At 39.8% G+C, this 21,605-nt stretch overlaps 1 protein-coding gene across 3 annotated transcripts in view; it reads left to right on the top strand.

Annotated features, from left to right (window-relative positions):
- The window catches only part of ZBTB20 (zinc finger and BTB domain containing 20), a 769,186-nt gene that overhangs the window by 602,372 nt on the left and 145,209 nt on the right, over nt 1-21,605 (top strand). For all 3 annotated transcript variants that reach the window (XM_032594753.1, XM_030330006.1, XM_030330007.1), the window contains one exon: nt 5,844-5,883. The gene's annotated coding sequence lies outside the window, so the exon portion shown is untranslated. The remainder of the gene's footprint in view (nt 1-5,843; nt 5,884-21,605) is intronic.

A 21,605-nucleotide genomic window follows, 5' to 3' on the forward strand; every position in this document is an offset into this window, starting at 1 on the left:
CAGTGTTAACCAAATATTTCTAATTGATTGGACCACATGATAACAATGCCAGACCTTTCTAGCATCCCCTAAAGGGTATCAGTATACTATATATAGTAAAAGTCCCTGGTATACCGATCTGTTTGGAATCCATGAAGCTGCAACTGCAGAGGTTTGAGATATAGAAGAAGGAAAAGTTGTTTGGGATCAGATTGTAGAGAGCTCTTGACTGTCATCCTGACAAGAGTTTGGTCTATTTTAGGAGCTGTAAGAAATCATCTTAATTGTATTAAACACATTCAGTCCTTGACACTGCGTTTTGCCCTGCCCTGCACCCTACCTGGCTCCCTGGCTTTTAATTCATTCCTTGTCTCTCAGGTCCCTATACCTGTAAAAAATCAGGAAGACTCGAGGATTTGTATGGGGTGGGGTGGAATGTCGAGTTATATCTTAGCAATGTCTCAGGCCTAGAAACAGTCCTAGACCTAAATGCCGAACCTTCATTTTTAAATCTGATCACCTAAATTTTTTTAAGGTAGACATGATTCCTTCAGAGTGATATTAACTCATTGAGAGTTAATATAGCATATTGAGGAGAGGTAAGGCATTATTGTGATTTCTTTATCATTCTTCTCAAGATGGATCCAAAAAAGTGGATGGTCTTGAAAAGCAACCCTAAGATATTATGACCATTTGTGGCATTTATGTCTTCTTAGGACTGACCAAAAGGAATGAAAATACTTCAAAGGATTTTTCCTTGGGAAGCTCCAAAGTACCTAGCGGGAGATTGCACAGGCTCTGTGTGCACTCTGAATAACCCTTCCCTCTGACTTTAAACTTTGTAAACCTTTTGCCAGATAGAAATAGAGAATTAAAAACCTCCAAATTCAGGGTGCATGAAATGTCATTAAATCTAGATAAAAATTTCTTGAATCTGTCAGATAAAAGGAAATCATGTATCCATAGAGAAGATGGAATATCAATTGACAGGAACCTATGAAGCTGGCACTTATTCTGAGAGACATATGAATCTAAAAATCCAATAGTGCCTCAGCCTTTGAAAACACAGAAGCCAGAGAGGTACTAGGAAAATCAATAAGGTAAAATCTTAATCCTACTATTTGGAATGACTCCCACATAAGAATTAATTAACACAATACTTCTAGAACATGAAAAGGATGTTAAATGTTATCTCTACCCATAGAAAACAAAGATACATAAACCGACCCAACTTCTAGAGAGAGGGTTGAAGAGAAAAGACTGAAGGATTAAAGGTGTGTGTAAGAGGTCATCTCTGCCCTGTTGTCACACCATTTACCCTCTCAGATAGAAGGATAAGTGTTTGAACTTCAGTTTGTCTGAGTTCCTCAGCTCTGTCATCAATGCTGTGACACATTCTAATTTCTGATTCATTTGTGATGAATAAGCTCTCTCTTTTCTATTCACAGCACTAAAAGTAACCAATTTTTATGAGTGAGTTATGATTACTTATTTTCCATTTTTGTATTGCACTATTATTTTCCCTTTGCAAAGTTTCTCTCATGCTTTCTCAGCCGGTGTGAATCCCATGTACAAAAAAGCCCTCGGACAGGACCGCTGCCTAGGCTTCAGTCAGTCAAGAGGAATGAAAGACTGACAGCCCGATTCCGTTTTTAACCCAGCCAGATACCTCAGCTGGCAAGTGGCTCAGCTTCCGCACCATAAAATGGGTATAATAATAGCTTTCCCTTACCACTGTGAAATATTTAGAATACAAATCAAGGCCAAACCTGTCTCCTTCCAAAGGAGAAGCTTAAACTAGCCTACAAAATCCTGAATGAGCCCAGATTTCAAGGGGAAACATAAAATGGGAAATACCTACATGTAGTGTAATTTAGTGGTTAAAAATATGTAGACTTTGGAATGGGGCAGACTTATTCAGATCCCAGCAGCTGTGGGATTTGGGGTAAGTTTCCTAATTCTCAAATCTCCCTTTTTCTATAGTAAATTGGGAGTTATATGGTATTTCCTCTTCTAGTCAGGATTAACTGATACACTGCTAATGCTGCTTTTCAAACTCTTCCACAGAGGTGATCCTCCCTTTCAAGTGAGTGATCCAGTACTCAGGGGTGCTGGGCCATTGCCTGAAGGGATCTGCCACAAATGAGACTTTTCAGTGATGGCTCAGGGTGCATCCTACAAATACATACAAATTTAGCATTCTACTCATTATGTTCTTGTTTGTTTCACTAAACTAGAAGTTCCATGAGGACCAAAACAGTATCTGTTTTATTCCTCCTATAACTTCCAAGAAAATGAATATGTGTACAAATAAGGGTTTAAATGGCTTAGCCACAAGGACAACTGACCCTCCCGAAAGACGATTATGTCTTTATTACTTATTCTGTGGCTTGGTGTGCTCCCGTTACGCTGCTCCACGTTCCTGGATATGCCCACATTCAAATCTGAGAAGCATTTACTTAACAGGATGCCTTGAAACCACAGAAGGTGCTGAGTAATAGTAACCCTTATGTCTCTGCTCACTACTCCTCTATCTCACTGTTCCTAAGCCTCTATGGAAATCGTAAAGAACTAGGGAAGTCAGAGTCTGGGAGGCCTTTAGAGGAGTCTGTGTGTCTCTAGCCACACACATCCCGTGAAGAGCTCTATTTTCTATACGTTTTGTTTGCTTCTTTCTGGCTTCAGCTTGGAGCGACTTGTCAGCTTCCTAGAGGTGAATAAGCAGTGGGATTGCATGAGCATTTTCTCCCCTCTCCCCCTAAGCCAAGGGTGACGAACCTGGAATTCATGAGCAACCTTCATGGGGTCTGGAAGATTTTTGAAACTTGGTGTTTCTAAAGAGTTTCTTTGGGAGGGGATTCCTCATTGGGATCCATATCACCTGGAAATATTGGAAACCATTGCCCTTGAACGTTACATAATGTAAACTGAAATCAGAATTGATTAATCTTTATTAACAATCCATTTAATTAATAGTACATTTAGTTCCTTGGAGGTTGACACTATACAATAATTTCTACTAGAATATCACAAAACACGATCAGAGTTCACCACAAACCACCCCTTTTCCACCTGTCTACTCTTGCCCCCCCCCCCACCATGTATTAAGGTCCTGATTCATTTGGGCTTTACAGTTATATATTCTTTGCTAGATAGTTATGCTTTGAGCCTAGCATGCGTAACGCAAATATTTTTCATCATATGCAAAACTATTATAGATAATTCTTTGCATTTCAGATGAAAACAACTTACAGACGTATAAGGTAAATATCACTTAGGCAGAAAGGGCACATTATCAATAAAATAACAATTTGAACTGAAGAGAAATAAACCTATGTAGATTAATACATATTCTCAAAATTGCAGATTGTAATTCAATCAAGAAGTAGGGGCCTTTTGACGTTTATGAACATTTATAAATTATATAAGAGCTCTGAGATTAAATTTTTGCCTTAATATTAATTTTGGATAGGTATTATTGTTTTTCATTAATATATAAAGACAACAATTATATCCAATAAAATCTCCAATTTAACTTGGCTTTAATTTGTCTTAGACTGTGACATACACACTGTGATTTTTCTTTCCATCTTGGATTCCTGTCATTGACAGCCTGTGTGGTCACTTAACATCCAGGAAAGATATTTCTTCTTCATTCCAGACCTTGGATGTATTAGTCAATCTGGGTACAATTTATATTGATCTCTTTTGATCACATCAAAAATTTAATTTTGACTGATTAACTTTATGAATAAATGCTCCTTGGAATTTGAAAAGGAAACCTATGTGCTTAGATATAAGAACATAAATGCTAAGTATAGTTTTTAAAAAGCACAATGTATTGTTGAGAGTTATTGGGTTTAAATGGTGCAACAGAGAAATGATAAGTGAGTATATTTCATAGATAACCACTAATCATCTTTCTCCTTTTTCTCAAAGGCTGAGGAAAAAAACAAGCTCAAAAAAGTTGGGAGGGAAGCAAGAAAGGAAGGAAGGGGGGAAGGAGGAAGGAAAGAAGGAAGGATGGAGGAAGGGAAGAAGGGAGGGGGGAGAGAGGAGGAGGGAAGAAGAGGGAAGGAAGGAAGGAAGGGGAAGGAAGGAAGGAAGGAAGGAAGGAAGGAAGGAAGGAGATTTAAAAAATAGACTAGTGCTATGGTCTAGGATTTGGGCTTATAGAAGGGACTAGAACTTAGCAAAACTTAGAACTTTAAAGTCTTTGAAAGACTAGTCAATCTTTATATATATTTCAAGTTTGTATGTACTTCCAATGAATCATACATAATCTAATTGTCTTGCTTTAAAGTTTTCACTAAACTCCATCAATTTTGTGAAATAATTTGAAAGCATTGGAGACTCCCAGCCTCTATCATGTTAGCATACATTATGATATAGGCTGCAGATTTTCATCTTAACTCTTCTTATTCAAGAAGGTGAACACCATCCTTCACACTTACCATGTGCATGTACAGGGTTTCACCTCAGCCATAAAGAGGAAACTTTTTCTTTGGAGGAATCTCTATGATAGTGCACCCTGTCTAGAAAACTTGTTGGAGAAGTGAAATCTCTTTAATTGACAGGGGTGTTTGTTGTTGTTGTTGTTGTGTTTTGGGTTTTTTTGTGGTTTTTTTTTTTTTGTTGTTTTGTTTTTTTTTTTTGCTTTTTAGCTTATTCTACGCCAAACTATATAATCATATCTCTGTACTTGATTCTTTTAGTATAATTTGTTTTGCATATTTTTAGAGGCCTTATATATAAGTGGTTAAAATCATGGTGTCAGAGAGGAAAGAGTTCAATCAGCATATATTAAATCCTTGATATTTGAGTGGGGTGTGGGTGGGGAGACCTGCTTGTTTTTTTCAGTATCCCTGTTGGGTTTATTAATTTCTCATGGATCTTCTGTTACTTCAGTTTTATTTTTCCATAAGAGAAGCTGTCAAAACAGTAGTGTGAGCAGGCCAGTCCCATCATAGCTCATTTGGCTTGTGAGTTGAAGATGACAAAGGAGAATTATCTGATTTGAAATACAGATGGAGGAACTGTTAAGATCAACTCCCTGCAAACCTGAGGTTTTCATCCTTAGAGATGTGTTTTGGGAGACAGATGCTTTCATTTAAAATCATTTTATCAGCAGGGACATTCCTAGGCTGGAGAGAAGGGGCAGATTGAGGCAGTATATGGTCCTCAGTGGGCACCAAGCCAACAAGAGGCAACATTACACCAAGTCCTCAGTTGAGGGCCAATGATACACGTACATGTTGAATTTTTCCAGAGGGTCTTCTGTGCATTAAAACATACTGTATTTACCCTTAAAGAGCCAACATTAATCAGTTTCATTCATCTTTGTCAAAATTATCTAAGATTTGCCCTGTGCTATGCGGGATGGCCGTTACCTATTCTCATCAGTGCTGCCCAATAGATATTTATGGAGTGATAGAAATGTTCTCCCTAGAAGGCAGCCACCAGCCACAGGTGGCTATTGAGCACTTGAAATGTGGCTAGTGTGACCAGGAATTAACCATTAGTTTTTTACTAAATTTTAACTAATTCAAATAGATAAAGTATAGTTAGTGGCTACTGTTCTGAGGAGCACAGCTCTAGAAAGTACTCACACCATTCAGATCAGAATGAAGTTAGCAAAGAAGAAGGTTGGCATGCCATGTGCTGGAGTGCTGTGTTGGTCATATAGCAGGAGGTCATGGCCTTTGGAAAATTGTATGGGGCTGGATCTCTTTTTCCTTGGGCTCCAGGTAATAAAACAGGTTCCTACTGTTAACCCTTAGGAGCAACCAGTTCTGTCTACAACTTAGATTCGTTCTCCTTCCCCTCACTGGGTTTATTTTTAATTCCTTGTTTTTGTTTTTCAGTTCCTTGACCATCAGTCTGTGGCCTGCCCCTTCTCTTTCTGTAAGTAAAAGTGGTTTCTTTACTTTTTCCATAAAGTGTCATATTTGGGGAAATTCAGATCTTTATTGGCATGGTTTCTGCTTGACTTTGTTGTGGTTTCCAGCACTTCTTCACTATGTATTAGCTTACTTTGGGTTTGGAATTGATGCTGTTGGTGCTGGTAGTAGTGCCATCCATGAGTGAGCTGGAAAGCCCAGGGCCCGGGCGTTGGACTACATAAAGACTGCATTTTTCTCAGCGGCAGCTGCTGTTTGCAGAAGTCACTGCTCCTCTAAACCATAGCCTGCATTCTTCAGTCAGATATCAGCAATAGTTGGGCTTTTGCTCCACTGCCAATCAATGGGCAATTATTTATTCATCAGCTATATACCCATGTCTACATCCCGTAGTTTTTAATTTCAACTTCTACATCACATCTTTCATTTATGGACAAAATTTCCATACCCTTTTACTAAGAAGTGCAAGAGTGAACTATAAGGCTTGACCCATTAGGCTAAAGTTGTGTGTGTAATCACAAGTCCCAGGGGGAAAAAAAAGAAAGAGAAGCCAGGATTACATCTGCCGAGAGGTTTATAGAAGGTACCATCCTTTTTCAAAAAAGATGGGAGTCATTGAAAAAAGGAGAAAAAACGAGAGAGGAAAACTTGATTTCAGATGAAAAGAGAGAACATTTATTATTTAAAGCCCAAATCAGGCTGCATCAAATGTGTTGGATAAGTTTTTACCTTGGGCTGCTGTGAAAGAGATTCTGTGGCAGTGAACCCAAATAATCATAGTCACTCACTGCATGAGACACTGCCCAAGACACGCTACAGGTGGTGGCAGTCACCTTCTGTGATAAATAAGCATCAGATCTTCCCAGCTGCTTCTCCCTCTCTGGTGAACACTGTCCCTGATTCACAACATTCTGTCCTGCTTCACTGACTTCTCCGAGGTGTTTCTTGTGTGGTCCTCATTTGCACAGGAAAGGGGGTCCCATGGCTCTCTTGCACGTGTGTGGCTTCCACTAGCATTCCTAGAGGCATGTTGCAGATACACTTAAGGGAGCAGAATCCCCCCCAAGGACGGACACTAGACTGAAGTCCAAGTGACAGCCGTTTGACAGAGAAAGGAGATTGGTGAATGAACTCCCCAAGGACGAACGGGTGCTGTGTGTAATGCATTTATACAGCAGGGCCAGATCCTCCCTGTCCCTGGCAGGTCTTGTTATTCCTTATTCTCCATGTTGATAGAGCGGGTCTGTCAATGCTTTGGAGGGTGTGACTGTCATGCTTCTGGTTACCACTTTGTGTTCCCGTGTCCCTCCTTCAGTTACCTAGCACTGCATATTTCTAGTCCTCTGACTGGCAAATCATTTTTGTTACAGTTCTTTTGTGTAAAAACAGTTCACAGAATAGCTCCGTGTTAGACAAGGCATTAATCCTCACATCACTGGGGATGAGTCAGCACAGTGCACTCCTGCCCGCACGGCTCAGCTATTATGACGTCAGCACCGTAGGGCAAGCCTCAGACACAAGCAGTACAGGGGACTGGAGACCTGTGTCACAGATTTAGAAATCGAGGGGGAGACCTTTGAGATAAAAACGGTAATTGAATAAGGCTGTTTCTGGCTCATAGGAAAATGTGAAACTGATTCTATGATACCTCCACCATTAATTCAGGCAGCTTCTAGAGAGATCCTAATTTTTAACCAGAGATAAAGCTGGGAGGAATGACCTGTAATGGGCTGATAGCCCACTCCTGTACCCCCTAACCTTGTCCCACCCCTGGGCCAGGCTTCATGCTTGCTTGGGTTGTTCCAAATCCCAAGGCTGCTTTTTCTTTCAAGGGTGACAGGGCCCTGTGATAGCCCTGCTGTCCTCAAGTGCCCCACAGACACAGCTGATGGCTCCAGGGGTGGTGCCCCAGATACCTATCAAAGGGAAAAGAAAAGTTCCTGGGAACAGATCAGAACATTATCTCCCCAGCGCTTCTAGCTCCTAGTGCCTCTTCAATGGCCTTCTCCAGACAGGTGCAGAATGCTGCCTTCTCTCCTGGCCACTGCATTTAGTCCAAGTCCCAATCCGGATTTGACACAGATTTCAATGGGAACTGAACAGCTTTCCAGATGTTCCCCCCAAGGAGTTTTCTATTCCGTTACTCTTTAGCAGAAACAAAGAGGAGCCTGCCGTAACCTGCCACGCTGCCTGGAAGCAGGTAGCACAGACTGAGCCTATTTGAGAAACCAGGTTATTATAATTAGACCTCTCCACGATTCAGACTCAGATTCATTCTCAGAACAAAACCTTCCGGTATTGAAACCTCTGTGTTGAAAAGGCTGCAAATTCACTGCCTCAGTGGCATTCTCTGCTAACAAGACATTCCTCCATCACACTCTCTATCCCTCATTCTTCCTTTCACCCTGTGAGAACCGCCAGAAAGTGCCTTACTGCTGCGATCTTCTGCCTTCCTAGATTGCTAATAGGCTCCATGCTTAGCTTATAGAGGCTAAGGCTACTGCTTGGCTTCATTTTGATTAATTATCATGCACAGCTCTTTATTCAGTTTTCAGTCAACAAACATTTATGGAAAGCTAGTTATTGTGCGTCATTCCTGGAACTCCAAGATAAATAAGAATGCTCCCTATTGCTAAGAATCTCACGGTCTGGTAGGGGTGATAAATAGTAAATAACGGCTATAGCATGTGATGGACACTGGAATGGAGGCATAAACAAGATGTAACAAAAGGAGCAAGGAGATGTTACAAAGGTGTAATAAGGAGCAAAGAGAAAGGAGTGCCCACTTGCAAGCTGGATCTAAAAGTCTACAGAATGATTTGCAGTTTGCCAAGTCAGTGTAGGGGAAGAAAAAGAAAAGGGCATCATAATCACAAAAAAAGCCAAGAGCATTTACAAAGTCAAGAGTGTCGAGCAGCAGTCTGCTCAGAGGACAGTAGCTTAGTTGGCCGCAACATGGTGGTTGAAAGGGGAGCCTGGGAGATGAGGCTGGAAGTGGAAAGGAGGCAGGATTGCGGAGGGTCTTGTCAGCTATGCAGGGGAGTTTAGATGAGATGCTGCAGGCTTGAGGAGGCTTTTGAAGAATTTAAGCAAAGAGTGCTCTGGTTGTGTAGAGATGGCTGATTGGGAAAAGGAAGACCGGGGTCACAAGTGAAAACAAAGGGCCCGGACTGTACAGTGGGGGTGGGAGCGAAGAAGAGAGGCTATCTGGTAGTGTTGACATAGACACTGACATCTGCATGATGCCAGCATATCTTGGCCCAGTGCACAGTCCCTGCCTTCTAGGAGAAAGGTTGATGTGTTATGTGGGGCCAAATTTCAGGCCAAAACACTCTTTACAGGAGCTCCAAAGGAGACCTGAATTTGAATCTGACCTCACTCTGAGATGCTGCCTGCTGGTCTCCAGAGATGTGTGACTCCTTTTCCATAGTAAATTCGGGGAGTGCCATGCAGATAAGGAAGAAGCCATTTCCAGTGTCCCGCTTTTCCCTTCTTTCACCTGAAAATGAAACAATTTCTCAGTAATGTCCCCCTACAGCCAAGCAATACCCAACTTCCTATCGTTTGTCTCTACTGTCCTTTTCTGAGAAGTTCCAAGCCATTGAACTGAATGGCAACATATATACTGCTGGTGTTGAAACAGTTCAGTATGTCTCTTCCTTCTTTCTGAATTAGAGTTCACCATAAATGTGCTTTTCTCTTGTTCACTTTGGGCTGCCAGGACAATTTAAAGGAAATTTTCAACAGCTTATGTTTCATGGACCATGTTCTCTTTGCAAATGGGAGGGTATGTGTGGGTGTGTTTAAGTCTTCTCTATATTGCTTTCTGGAGAAAGGTTTGAGAAGATGAACAAGATGAGGAGTAGGGACCTATTGAAAGCCCAGGTCCCCCCGGTGACCTGAGTGTAGACTGTAGGCTGGTGATCAGATGGTCAATTATGTGTTTGTCAAACATAGTGGGCTGCATTCCAGACTGCCAGCTTTGGAAGCCCAGCTTCTGCCAACCAAATGTCATCTGGGAACATGCAACACTGGGCACTGTGAAGGAGTTTGAAATAGACCATGCCACAGCCAACCTACTGCCAGTCTTATAGCACCAATATGGCATGCACAGCCGGGCCCCATGTTTCAGAGCTCAGGAATTCACTGTACTAAATTCAAGAGGTCAGATGGGTTCATGTTTTCAAAGGCCCTGTTCTCTGCTTGAACATTGTGACTTGCTCCTCAGTGACTTCCAAGTAATTTTCCAGTCATATCTCTGTGGAAACCACCCTTTTTGTGATGGTTATGAGAGCCTTGTAGAAGTCCCAGAGGAAAGAAAAATACACATACTCACTCTGACAATGACTGTGATTCCGACAGAGGGATTCCAACTCTTAGGAAATTACATTAAAGGTGCATAGCTTTTAAAATATCAGGAACCACCTTGGCAACTTATAAAAAGCAGAAGGGCTTTGCCTATTTTATAAAGTGATTTGCATATACCTGCATAAATAATGTTCCCACCTGTACTTTTATGCATTTAGGTTGAATAAATTAAATTCAGTGATCTTTAAAATATTCACTGTCTTTCATTGCTCAGATACCATTTTCAGGACCCTTCCTTCTAATTTTTTTTTCCTGAGGTTAGTAGTGGCTGTTTTTTTTTTTTCAATCTTTTAACTAATTTAGAGAATCAAAACACACTACAGACCAGCCTACCACACCTAGGAGCATTGCTTCCCTCTGCTTGCATTTCTCTTAGCCTTCTACCTATCAGACCATGAGTATACTATGTTTTTCATAAAGGAAAATAGGGGAATAAATTATCAAGATGAAAACTCAGCACATAACAAGATTAAGCTTCACTACCTATATGTATCCAGACTTGTGCTGATACACATCTCAGGGACATACTCTTATTAACCTTTTTCCCCCCTTTAGCCACTGCGACCACCCCTTCAGAAACTATCCAGCCACTAACCCATATTAATTGTAACTTGATCCTTCAAACCACAGCTTGGTCAGTGGGCCAGCTTCAAGCACAATCATCCTGTAAGATATTATTAAGCACTTACTAAATACAAGAATTGTGTTTAGTATGGGGTTAAAACATAATCTAAGACATTGCCCATGCTTGCTCTTAAGGAACTCAAAATTGGATTAGCAAAAGAAGTTATACTGTTGAGTATTCCATATGCATATAAGACAATAGTGACCAGTTCCAAAACAAATGATACAGTCCAGTAAGTACTATAGGATTTCATTCATGAAAGAGAGCCTTGAGGGTTGGAAAGTTTCTGTAAAATATGATTTAGCTGGGTCTTGAAAATGGCTAGATAAAAAAAATGAGAGCAAAAAAAATGATATTCCAAACAAAGAAATAAACCTAAGTTTTGGAATCTTTGAATGGGTCCAATAAATGGCACGGCCTTTCCCACTCAAGTTCTAAACCCGGTTGAAAAATAAGACAAAAGAACTTATAACCTAGGGACCAAAAATTTTTGGTAAGGCTTCGTTGAAGATATAGGATGGATGAGAGGTAAAATGGGCTCATTGACTCCCTTCCCTTCTATCTATACTTTGAAAAAGCCCCTCCCAAAGGAAAATTGAATCAGCATAAGATCAATGCTCCTTCCAGGTTACTAACTCCCATTGTAGGAAAAGAAAGAGAAAGAGGGCTAAACTCCTGCTGTTACAAACCCTCAATATCAGTTCCCCTAATTAAGAGACATGGAGCAAGAGCGATCTTATCCACAAGATGATCACCTCCATGGGGAACTGTAAGGAATGAGGCAGAAACAGTATGTTTCAGAAACTTCCTTCTGAACACTAGGAGTTGGGAAGAGGCATTCCAGCCAGCCCCCTGATGCAACGGTCTGGAAAGCAAGAGAAGGAGTACTGAGTGAGATGAAAATGTGACCATAGCCAAAAGGTACCATCTAAGGCGACATACCTTGGGTTGGAGGCCTGTAGCCTGTAGATTATTGGAGATCTAAACTGAGGGTTTCTTTTTAGAGTCTCAAAGTACCTGAATCAGAACCCCAGGACACAGGCAAGAAATTAAGATAATGGACTAAAACCTCATTGGGAAAAAATATAGAAAAATCTTGTCTTTAGTTAAACTAATAATCACAGTAAGAATTAGCATGTGTTGAATGCTTGACTATTTTAGGCACTGGACAAATCTCTTAACAGCTACCTGATTTAACCTTTAGAGCTAGTCATTAGGTAGATGCTATTGTGATCCTAATTTTGAAGATGGAAACAGAGATTTAGCATGTTTGAGTAATTTTTTCAAGAATGCCTAGTGAGTGATAAAGATAGAATTTGAATACAAGACTATCTGTCTTAAAGTCCTTGGCCAAATTTGATCAAACACAAAGTGAATGTCTACTAAATGCTGAAGATAATGGAAAGCAAACAGATATGGTCGCTGCCCTACTCGACTTACAGTCTAGGGGATGGAAGCATGCTAATCAAATGGTCACACAAAAGAACTTGTAATTACAAACTGTGCTTGCCCCTATGAAATATAAGTTCCAGGGGCTCTAAGAGCAAATAGAAGAGGGGAATCTAAGGAGTCTAGGAGTTCACAAGGACCTTCCCTGGTAAGTGACATTTGAGCTTACCATCTGAAGATGAAAAACAAGAAGTGAGATTAGGTGGTGGTAGAGGTTTTCCAAGGAGAGGGCACAGCATAGGTGAAGGCATCAAATAGAGCTGTATCGAGAGAATGAAGGGAAGAGCAGCTCAGGCTGAGGTTGAAAAGACATATAAGGATGTCAGCATCTTTGTAGGCTGTATAAAGACCTCCCTAAGAAAAAGAAAACTTAAGAAGGAATGTTCCATGATCAATTTATATTCTATTTTTTAAGTTTATTATTTATTTTGATAGAGAAAGCAGGGGAGGGCAGAGAGAGAGAGAGAGAGAGAGAGAGAGAGAGAGAGAGTCTCAAGCAGGCTCCATGCTGTCAGTGCCGAGCCCAATGTGGGGCTGTTTCACCAAACTGTGAGATCATGACCTGAGCTGAGATCAAGAGTCAGATGCTTAATTGCCACCCAGGAGCCCCAATTTTGTATTCTAAAATGATTGTGCTACTCTTGCACATTTATTTCAGACAGATGGAAACATCCACACAACAACCTGTACACCAATGTTTGTAACAGCTTTATTCATAATATCCCCAGACTGGAAACAACCCAAATTACCTTCAATGAGCAAGTGTTTCAACAAACTGTGGTATATCCATACCATGGAATACTCTTAGTATTAAAGGGAACCCTTGATACATACAACAACTTGGATTAATCACAAAGGTATGCTGAGTGAAAAAAGCCAATCTTTTTTTTATTATATACTTTATGATTCTATACTTTAAGATTATATACTGTATGATTCTATTTATATGGCATCCTTAAAATAACAAAACTATAAAGATGGAGAACAGATTAGTGGTTGGCAAAGGTTAAGGAGTGGGGAAGAGATGGAGCTGCCAATGGCTGTCAAAAGGTAGCACAAGATAGCCTCACGATGGCACTATTCTGTATCTCCACTATAGTGGTGATCATGCAAAACTACATAAGAGATACAGTTGCACTGAACTAAACACACTCGAAGTGCATATAAAACTGGTGAAATCTGAATAAGATGGGTAGATTGTACCATTATAAAACCAAGGTCAATCTCCTGATTGTGATATTCTACTATAGGTATGTAAGATATCGCTATTGGGTGAGACTGGGTAAAGGGTATACCAGATCTCTCTGTATTATCTCTTACAACTGCATATTAATCTGCAATAATCGTAAATTAACATTTAAAAACAAAAAAAGCTCAACTAGTCCATCATTGTGAATGGTTTCACAGGAGCAAAAATAAGGAGGCTATTATAGTATAACAGACAAGAGATAGACTAGGGCAATTACTGGGAATGGAAGAAAAATAAATGGAACCAAGAGATAATATAGAAGCAAGATATACAGGATGTTCTCATGGACTGGATGTGGGAGATGGAGGAGAGAGAAAGAGCAACCGTGACTACTGGTTTATGCTCATAAAACTGTATGGAGGTTGGTGCCACTCACAGTTATGTGAAATACCAAAGGAGAATGGGAATTGAGGGAAGATTACAAGGTCTGTTTTTGAGATATCTAGTGTGAGGCATTTCTGGTAAAGATAACTGAGCGTATTGAATAGGCAGGTTAATATACACATTGGATATTAGAAGTACAGTGAAGGCAAATGAGGCTGTCGGCAGGGATGATACTGCCTAGGAAACAGGGTTCCATAGAGAAGAAAGCCCAAACCAAGACTTGAAGAACTCTTAATATTTAATCAGCGGTAGAAAAAAAAAATGAGGCTGTGAAACACCCTCAGAAGGAACAGCTAAGGAGATAGTAGGAAAACCAGAAAACATTGGCACACACGTCAAGAGAAGACAGCATTTTGAACAGGGTGGTCTGTAGTAAGACATGCTGCTGAGAAGTCAGTCAGAGACTGAAAATTGCATTTAGTATGTTAATGTGGAGGTTGCTGTTGACTCTGGCAAAAGCTGTTTTGTTGAAGTGGTAGAAGCAATAACCTGTTTGTAATGGTTTGGGGAAAGAGTGAGAGGTAAAGAAATAGCGAGCAAATGTGGATAACTCTTAGAAGCTTTACTATAAAGGAAAATGAGCTAGAGTCATGCTTTGGGAAGGAGAGAGTGAAGTCAGAAGATTAGAGAAAAATGGAAATATTGGTATTTTTGTATGCATATGGGAAGCATACAGTAGAGAGGAGAGATTCAGTTTATGGAAGGGAGAAGAGGTTGGGATGATTAGTAATGTAAGATTCCTGGTAAGCCTAGAGACATGGAATCCTGAGCATAAATGAGGGATGGGAGGACGCACATCTCTTCTACCACTACAAGAAAGAAAAAGGAAAGGATGGGGGCAGATGTGTGCCACATACTGAGAGGCTGAGTGGTTTCTCAAATGATAGCTCCTGGGTGTCAGGGTCCTGCTAAGAATAAGTGAGGTGGAGATTTGAAGAAAGTGAAAGTTTAAAATAGTTCTTGGGACAATTGGGACACTAAGTTGACCAGAGCAACCTAGGAGCATTCTCCTTGGCAATATGGAAGGCCCTAGGTGAGTCTGGAGGGTTAATGTGATATCCATTTGTCTTGGGTGATTTCTCCAGCAATTCAGTGACCAAGGTGGCAGTGCAGAGAGGATGAGTACCTGAGTTCAAATTCAAATGGGGTTTACCCAGTACATGTGTAAAGATTTAGGAGTTTTAGTTTCTTTCTCTCTTTCTGCCTTTCTTCCTTCCTTCCAGTCTTCCTTCCTTCCTTCCTTCCTTCCTTCCTTCATTCCTTCCGTCCTCCCTCCCTCCTTTTCTTCTTTCTGTTCTTTCTTCTTTCTTCTTCTTTCTCTTCTTTATTTTCTTCTTTCTTTCTTTCTTTCTTCTTTCAGCTGAAGCCAAAAAAGGGCAGGAAAAAAGGCTCAGTTCAGTTCTCCAAGTATCTAGGGAGCACCTACATTACACGAAGCACTGTATTGCATACAGAAAAAAACAGAGGTGAATAAGGCACAATCCCTGCCCTAAATAGCCATAGTGTAGGGAAGTTTGGAGGTTGCCATTTGGCCCAAAAGTCCAGGAACACATTGTTAGGTAACTTTTATCAAAAGACACGAAACGCATGTCATTCCTTCTTTCTTCGGCTGCTCCTTCCTCCACACTGGCATTACCTAGTTACTTTCTTGCCTTCTCAAAAAATATCTACTGCCTGCCTATTGCCAAGCCTCTAACATGCATCATAAACATGTGAGTGACATTCTGACTTCTCCCATCATCATTTTGCTAAAATATGATCATTTAGGAACAATTAGATGATCTATTTGAAGTGTGATGTTAGTACTGTGTGAATTTTCCCTAAATGTTAAGAACTGGCATCTAACTGTACAGAAAGGCTATTTATTTAAAAGAGGGAGAGAGAGAGGAAGAGTGGGTAGGCAAGAGGAGGAAGAGAAGAGAAAGGGAAGGAAGGAGGAGGGAAGGTAGTGAAGGAAAGGAAACTAACTACAGAAGATCTTATATTAACAGCCCATCCTGTTTTTCAGAGGAACCCCCATTCAAAATGAATAATTGAGCCTCCGTTTCTAGTGGTGGCCTACATCCACAGCCTCCCCAAAGCAGCTTCCAAACCTGGAGACATACCAGAGTACTAGAGAATAATTAAATCCAGCTTCTGGCAACCTAAGACATGAACTGGAGAATGTGGAAATTCCTAATTTCCAGTAGAAGTAGGGTTCCTTACTCAGATTTATTCTGAGCATTATAAAATGGTAACAGAAAGAGGTGGTAGCAATGGTAGTTTTCCTTTATTTGAACACATTCCATTATGCTAGCTAGATTCCTCTAGGAAATGACATTAGGGCCATTTGACTCAAAACTAAATTGCAGCTACATCTGGGGTAGAATTTGGCAGCTGTTGAGCAAAGCAGCTGTATTTTTTTAATATTTACTTCTTTCATGACTCTACAATTCACACATACTGTAAAATATTAAGAAAGTATAGAGTATAGAGAAAACATCTATAATGCCACTATACAGAAACAACTATTATTAATAATTTTTCAGATCACCTTCTAGTCTCTTCTCTGGATTTTAACATAATTGGGCATACATTGTATGTGTAGAGTTGTATCCCATTTTTAATTAAATATTATATAAGTGCTTCCTGGTGTAATTGCAAACTCTTTATAAATGCCACTGTAATATGCGAATAGTTTTTTATCAATCATGTAACCCCCTAGAATTTACCGAGCTGTGCCCTCGATATACATATTTGGGTTATTTCCAGTATTTCAGTTTTAAAGTCCTATATGGCAAGAACTACAGTGTATCACCTGGAATTGTCCAACTCGAAGGAATGTTGAGGCAGGCACTGATGTCACCGATCAAGAGAGTGGAGAGGCAATGATGTCATCCTTTTAAGAGAGACACTAATCACTAATGACTATCAAACTCATATTTGAATTTTTAAGTAGCTGTTACAGGGTTTATATAAGCTCTCTTACCCTCAAAGTAAAATTCTGATTTTTAGTTCTAGAGTATACACTTAGTTTTGTTTGCATTTGTTACAATGATGACATACAAAGAAGAACATAAAATTCATTCAAAATCTCACTCCACAAAGACAACCATGATTAACGCTTTAGGAAATACATTTCCATACTTACCGATTCATCTGTCTCTTTTTCTTTCTCTTTGTCTTTTTCTTTCCAAAATGAAAGGAAGAAATGCTTACTCTCTAATCTGCTTTTTTACTCAACATTGTAATAAGCATTTTCCATTTCATAAATATACATCTACATTATCTTTTTGATAGCTACATTGTACTCTATGGATAATTTATTTAGTCAATCACCTATTGATGGACATTTAGGATATTTGGACTTTTTGTCCAACTAAACAATGCTACAATAACTGTCTTTATACACACATACATTTTTAAAAATCCCTGTCCTGATTATCTACTTTGGATAAATTTCTAGTAGTGAAACTATGAAAGTAAAATTTATCTATTGCTAAACTGTCCTCTAGTACATATGTATCAAGTTATACCTCCACCAATGAAAAAAGACACTTCCCATTTCCCTGCATCTTCACTAATTTGGCAAATGCCAATTTTTGTGCTTTTTGCATATAAGTGAATATTTTCATGTTGGGGGTATGGGATGCTTTTTCCAGGCATGAAACCAAAGCCTAAAAACTTAAAGAAAATATATTAAATTGTAATTACATGAAAATAAAAATCACTGTGGTAGAAAAAAAAATTTTAACTGGGCCTATTCCTAATATTTTAAGAGTGGTTATAAATTAACAATGAAAAGGTGAATGACACAATAGAAATTCAGAAGGGCAAACGAGCAGTCTAACACATGTTTAGCTGCTTAGTCTCATTCTTCACTGCAAAGGCAGTGCTCCCCAAAGTCCTGCGAGCACACCTCCAACACTGTTTCCTTTTCCCCAGGGGCATCACCAACCCTCACTGCCTGGGAAATACGGTGGGGAGCAAAGCACCAGTCAGGGAACCTGAGGAGTCTCTGGGTGGGGGACGGTTGGTACTTCTCTTGATTACACTTTTTATATTTATATTTATATTCATATTCATATTATTTCTATTTCTATTTCTATTTCTATTTCTATTTCTATTTCTATTTCTATTTCTATTTATATTTATATTTATATTTATATTTATATTTATTTGGTATTGCCATCCCCCATTGAGGCAAGCTAATTGTTCACTCACATGAGTGTAAAAATGATCATCTGCGCTCTGCCATCAGACTCCAAAATCAGTAAATTATTGGGAAGGGAAAAATACACACTGGCAACATTGCCTGATCCATGTCTCCAGGGCAGAATTGACACTATTCTTCTACCAGATGTAGATAGAGATTTCTGGATGTTCTCATAAATAAAGTGCTAGAGGCCATGTCATCAATGTCCTCCACCTTTCCCTCTCTCTTTCTGACTCCCATGTGTATTGCTACATACTTAATGACATGGAATATTTTTCAGCAACTTCAGGGAAAGTGAAAGAAATGCCAGGGAGAGGCAGAAATGCCACACTGACAGCATCAGCCTCTGCTTCCACAGTACAAACTGTGACAGGGCGTCTTCTCGGCGTTTTGGGATAGGGAGTGAGCGTCTGGAATCTGGGAGTGAGTTCCCTGAGTCTTTCAGAGGAGCAGGAGTTGTACACAACTGTTCTGAGTGGTAACTGGAGCATTCTTTCAGCACAAGAATTTCATTTGCAGATGATAAGGGATGGCATGTACTCCAGGGCATTCTTTGTCCGTCTTTGGCAAAAAACTTTGTACAAGGAAGTCTTGTGTGCCTTAAATCCTTAGACAGTGTCCAGAAAGAAATAGAGGCAAAACATGTCAAACATTGTATGGAAGCCCCATTAGGCCAACCACAAGCTAAGGCGAGCGGTAGGAACCGGGCCTAGTTAGCAGCTTGTTCTCTACCTGAACAGTCTAACTCCCCAGGAGGTGAGAGGAAGGATATGGTTAAGAGCCAGGTTGCAGTAGTGCCTGGTGCTGTTAGAGGCCATACAGCTAGCTCAGTGTACCCAGGGCTCAGAGTGCTGAATGTCTGGCTTTCTTATGCCCTTAGAAAACTTCACCTATTATACACCTGCCTCTACAACATAGCTTATACTCAGAGGCCAAATGAGGACATGATTAAGCTTGAGTGCTATTAATTAATATTATGAGTATCCCTCTTGTTCTTTCTCACCCTTCTCTTTTCTTCCCCAAATATCATGGTTGCCTGTTCAAAGCTTGGGAGGGATATGTCTATCTCTATCTCTATCTCTATCTCTATCTCTATCTCTATCTCTTTCTCTTTCTATCTCTATCTCTATCTCTATCTCTTTCTATCTCTATCTCTTTCTATCTCTATCTCTCTATCTCTATCTCTATCTCTATCTCTTTCTATCTCTATCTCTATCTCTACCTCTGTCATCTCTATCTCTACCTATATCTATGTAGTACCTACACAATCTACTTCAAAGAAGTTTCTACTAGGGCACTTGCAGAGGCATCTTCTACAGAAATCTTTGTGGTGATAAAATTAAGATTTTTTTTCCATTAAATTCTTCTTTTATGTATTCTTTCTCTAGCCTCTTTCTAATTCCTCATTTCTCCTAATGTGGGCACATTGACAACAAATCAGGCATAACTTCCTTATCCCAGAGAATCATTTTCCAGGTAATTATTTAGAGTGGGCCACCTTACCCCTCACACTTTAGTAGGCAAAAATAGATTCCACATTTAGTACCTCCTTGTAAATTTCTAGGATTTTGGGTATGTAGAAAATAACTATCACCTCTAAATTAAAATTGACTCTGTATTTCGAGTAAGGGAAGCATGTGTCTCATGAGAGAATTTGAGGAAAAGGTACACATAAATCCTTTAACAATGTCCTTTGGTCTGGTCCTTACAAGGAAGTCTAGGACACATAAGAGAAGTAATGGGAAATCTGCAATTAAAATCCTCTTCTGGGATTTTTTTCCTCTTCTTTTTTTCACATCATCACAAGCCTTGGATAATGTCTACTATATTGGTTCTTCACCAACAGCTTCCACGTACTCCTCTAACCAGTTTTATAACAGTACTTTTTGGTAACCATTAGGAAGAATCGTAATGCTATTTACTTTTCCCAAAATGCATGAAGCATCTGTTAACAGGGTGTCTGCATACTATCTATGCATCTACATATAAAGAATTGATTTCTTCATCATCTTACTACCACCAGTCATGAACATCACTCATCTAGAATATATTCAGAGGCCAGCCATCTCACAGCGGGCAGTGTGTTTACCACTCTGCCCTAGCTCTCTAATACACCTAGGGAAAGAGTTTCAGACACATACACCAACATCCAGAAAACTACTTCAGAGATCTGAATCTTGGTGCAGGAATCCAATAGTAATCTTCTTGGCCACTATTATTTGGAATTTTTCCCTTTTACCCAAACAACAAAGAACTACAGCCAAAATACTTGGAAGAATTCCTTTTGAGCCCTTTTGGTGTTGGATTCTGGTTTATTCCTTCTTAGAAAATGGGGGATTACATTTAAATTCCAGATAAATGTTTTTACCTAATAAGAAACGAATGTGTACTTTTTGACTATTATAATAAAATTAAATTTCATGAAGTGCGACATCTCACACTCCTCTCTAGTCTGGGATCACCAAGAGATGAAGGTCTCCTTTAGTGAGGAGACAGGGAGGATAGCCCCCCAAATGCATGTGAACTTTAAAACAGGAAGGGATGCAACTAGAAACCAGAAAAACAACAGAGCACTGTGCACATCAACAGTAGCAGCAACCCTAAAATGAATTAGGCTTTAGTTAAGATGAAATAAAAAACATGCACTGTAGATACTCATCCATTTTGAGGACTGTGCAGAGTTTAGTTCTTCTCAACTCTTAGCAAAATTCTTTTTGTAAAAATAACTTGATCTAACAAAGATTTCCCCACACCACAGTCAGATTATTTCATGGGAACAGTACACCCATTGGCAGACCACACTGACTTGTGGACCAGCCTGAGGATCCAGGGAAAATAGACTGAGTGACCCAGAGGGACAGAGTCAGGGCCAGCTGTGGACAGGAGTCTTCACCATATTCCAAAAGCTACCCCAGATCAGCCATTTATTTTCTTTCCTAACAATAGGCATTGGAAAACTTAAAGATCAAAGTTCCTTTTAAGGCCTGAGCTATTGATGTATTTAAATAGAGATTATTTCTAGGTCAGCTACAACTACCTTTGTCTGTGGTTCAGGCTCTCAAAGCAGTCCTATACAGGAACACATGCACACACATACACCCATGCACACTCAATCTATTGATGCAAGCTTTTCGTGTACCTGTTAGATGCATTACAAATTTGCTTTTAATGGGGCCTCTCTGCATTCCAACAGAAATATTTCTGGATCTCTCCTGGCTCCCACAACATTTGCTGGGTGCACATTTAATAGGTTTTAGCTTTACTGCCTGAAGATGGAATCAGGGACATCTACCTGCACATGACAGTGCTTTGGCTCTTGCAGTTGCAGAACTTAATGTATGTATCAGTAATGAAAATCTTAATTAAGAAAGCTGCATCATTGTCCACGAACACTCATTTTTCTCCCCCTGCAAAGCCCTTTGTGTATTGCAGTATATACCTGGTCCAGACAGACAG

The sequence above is a fragment of the Lynx canadensis genome, chromosome C2 (assembly GCF_007474595.2).
Source record: "Lynx canadensis isolate LIC74 chromosome C2, mLynCan4.pri.v2, whole genome shotgun sequence".
NCBI classification, from domain to species: Eukaryota; Metazoa; Chordata; class Mammalia; order Carnivora; family Felidae; genus Lynx; species Lynx canadensis.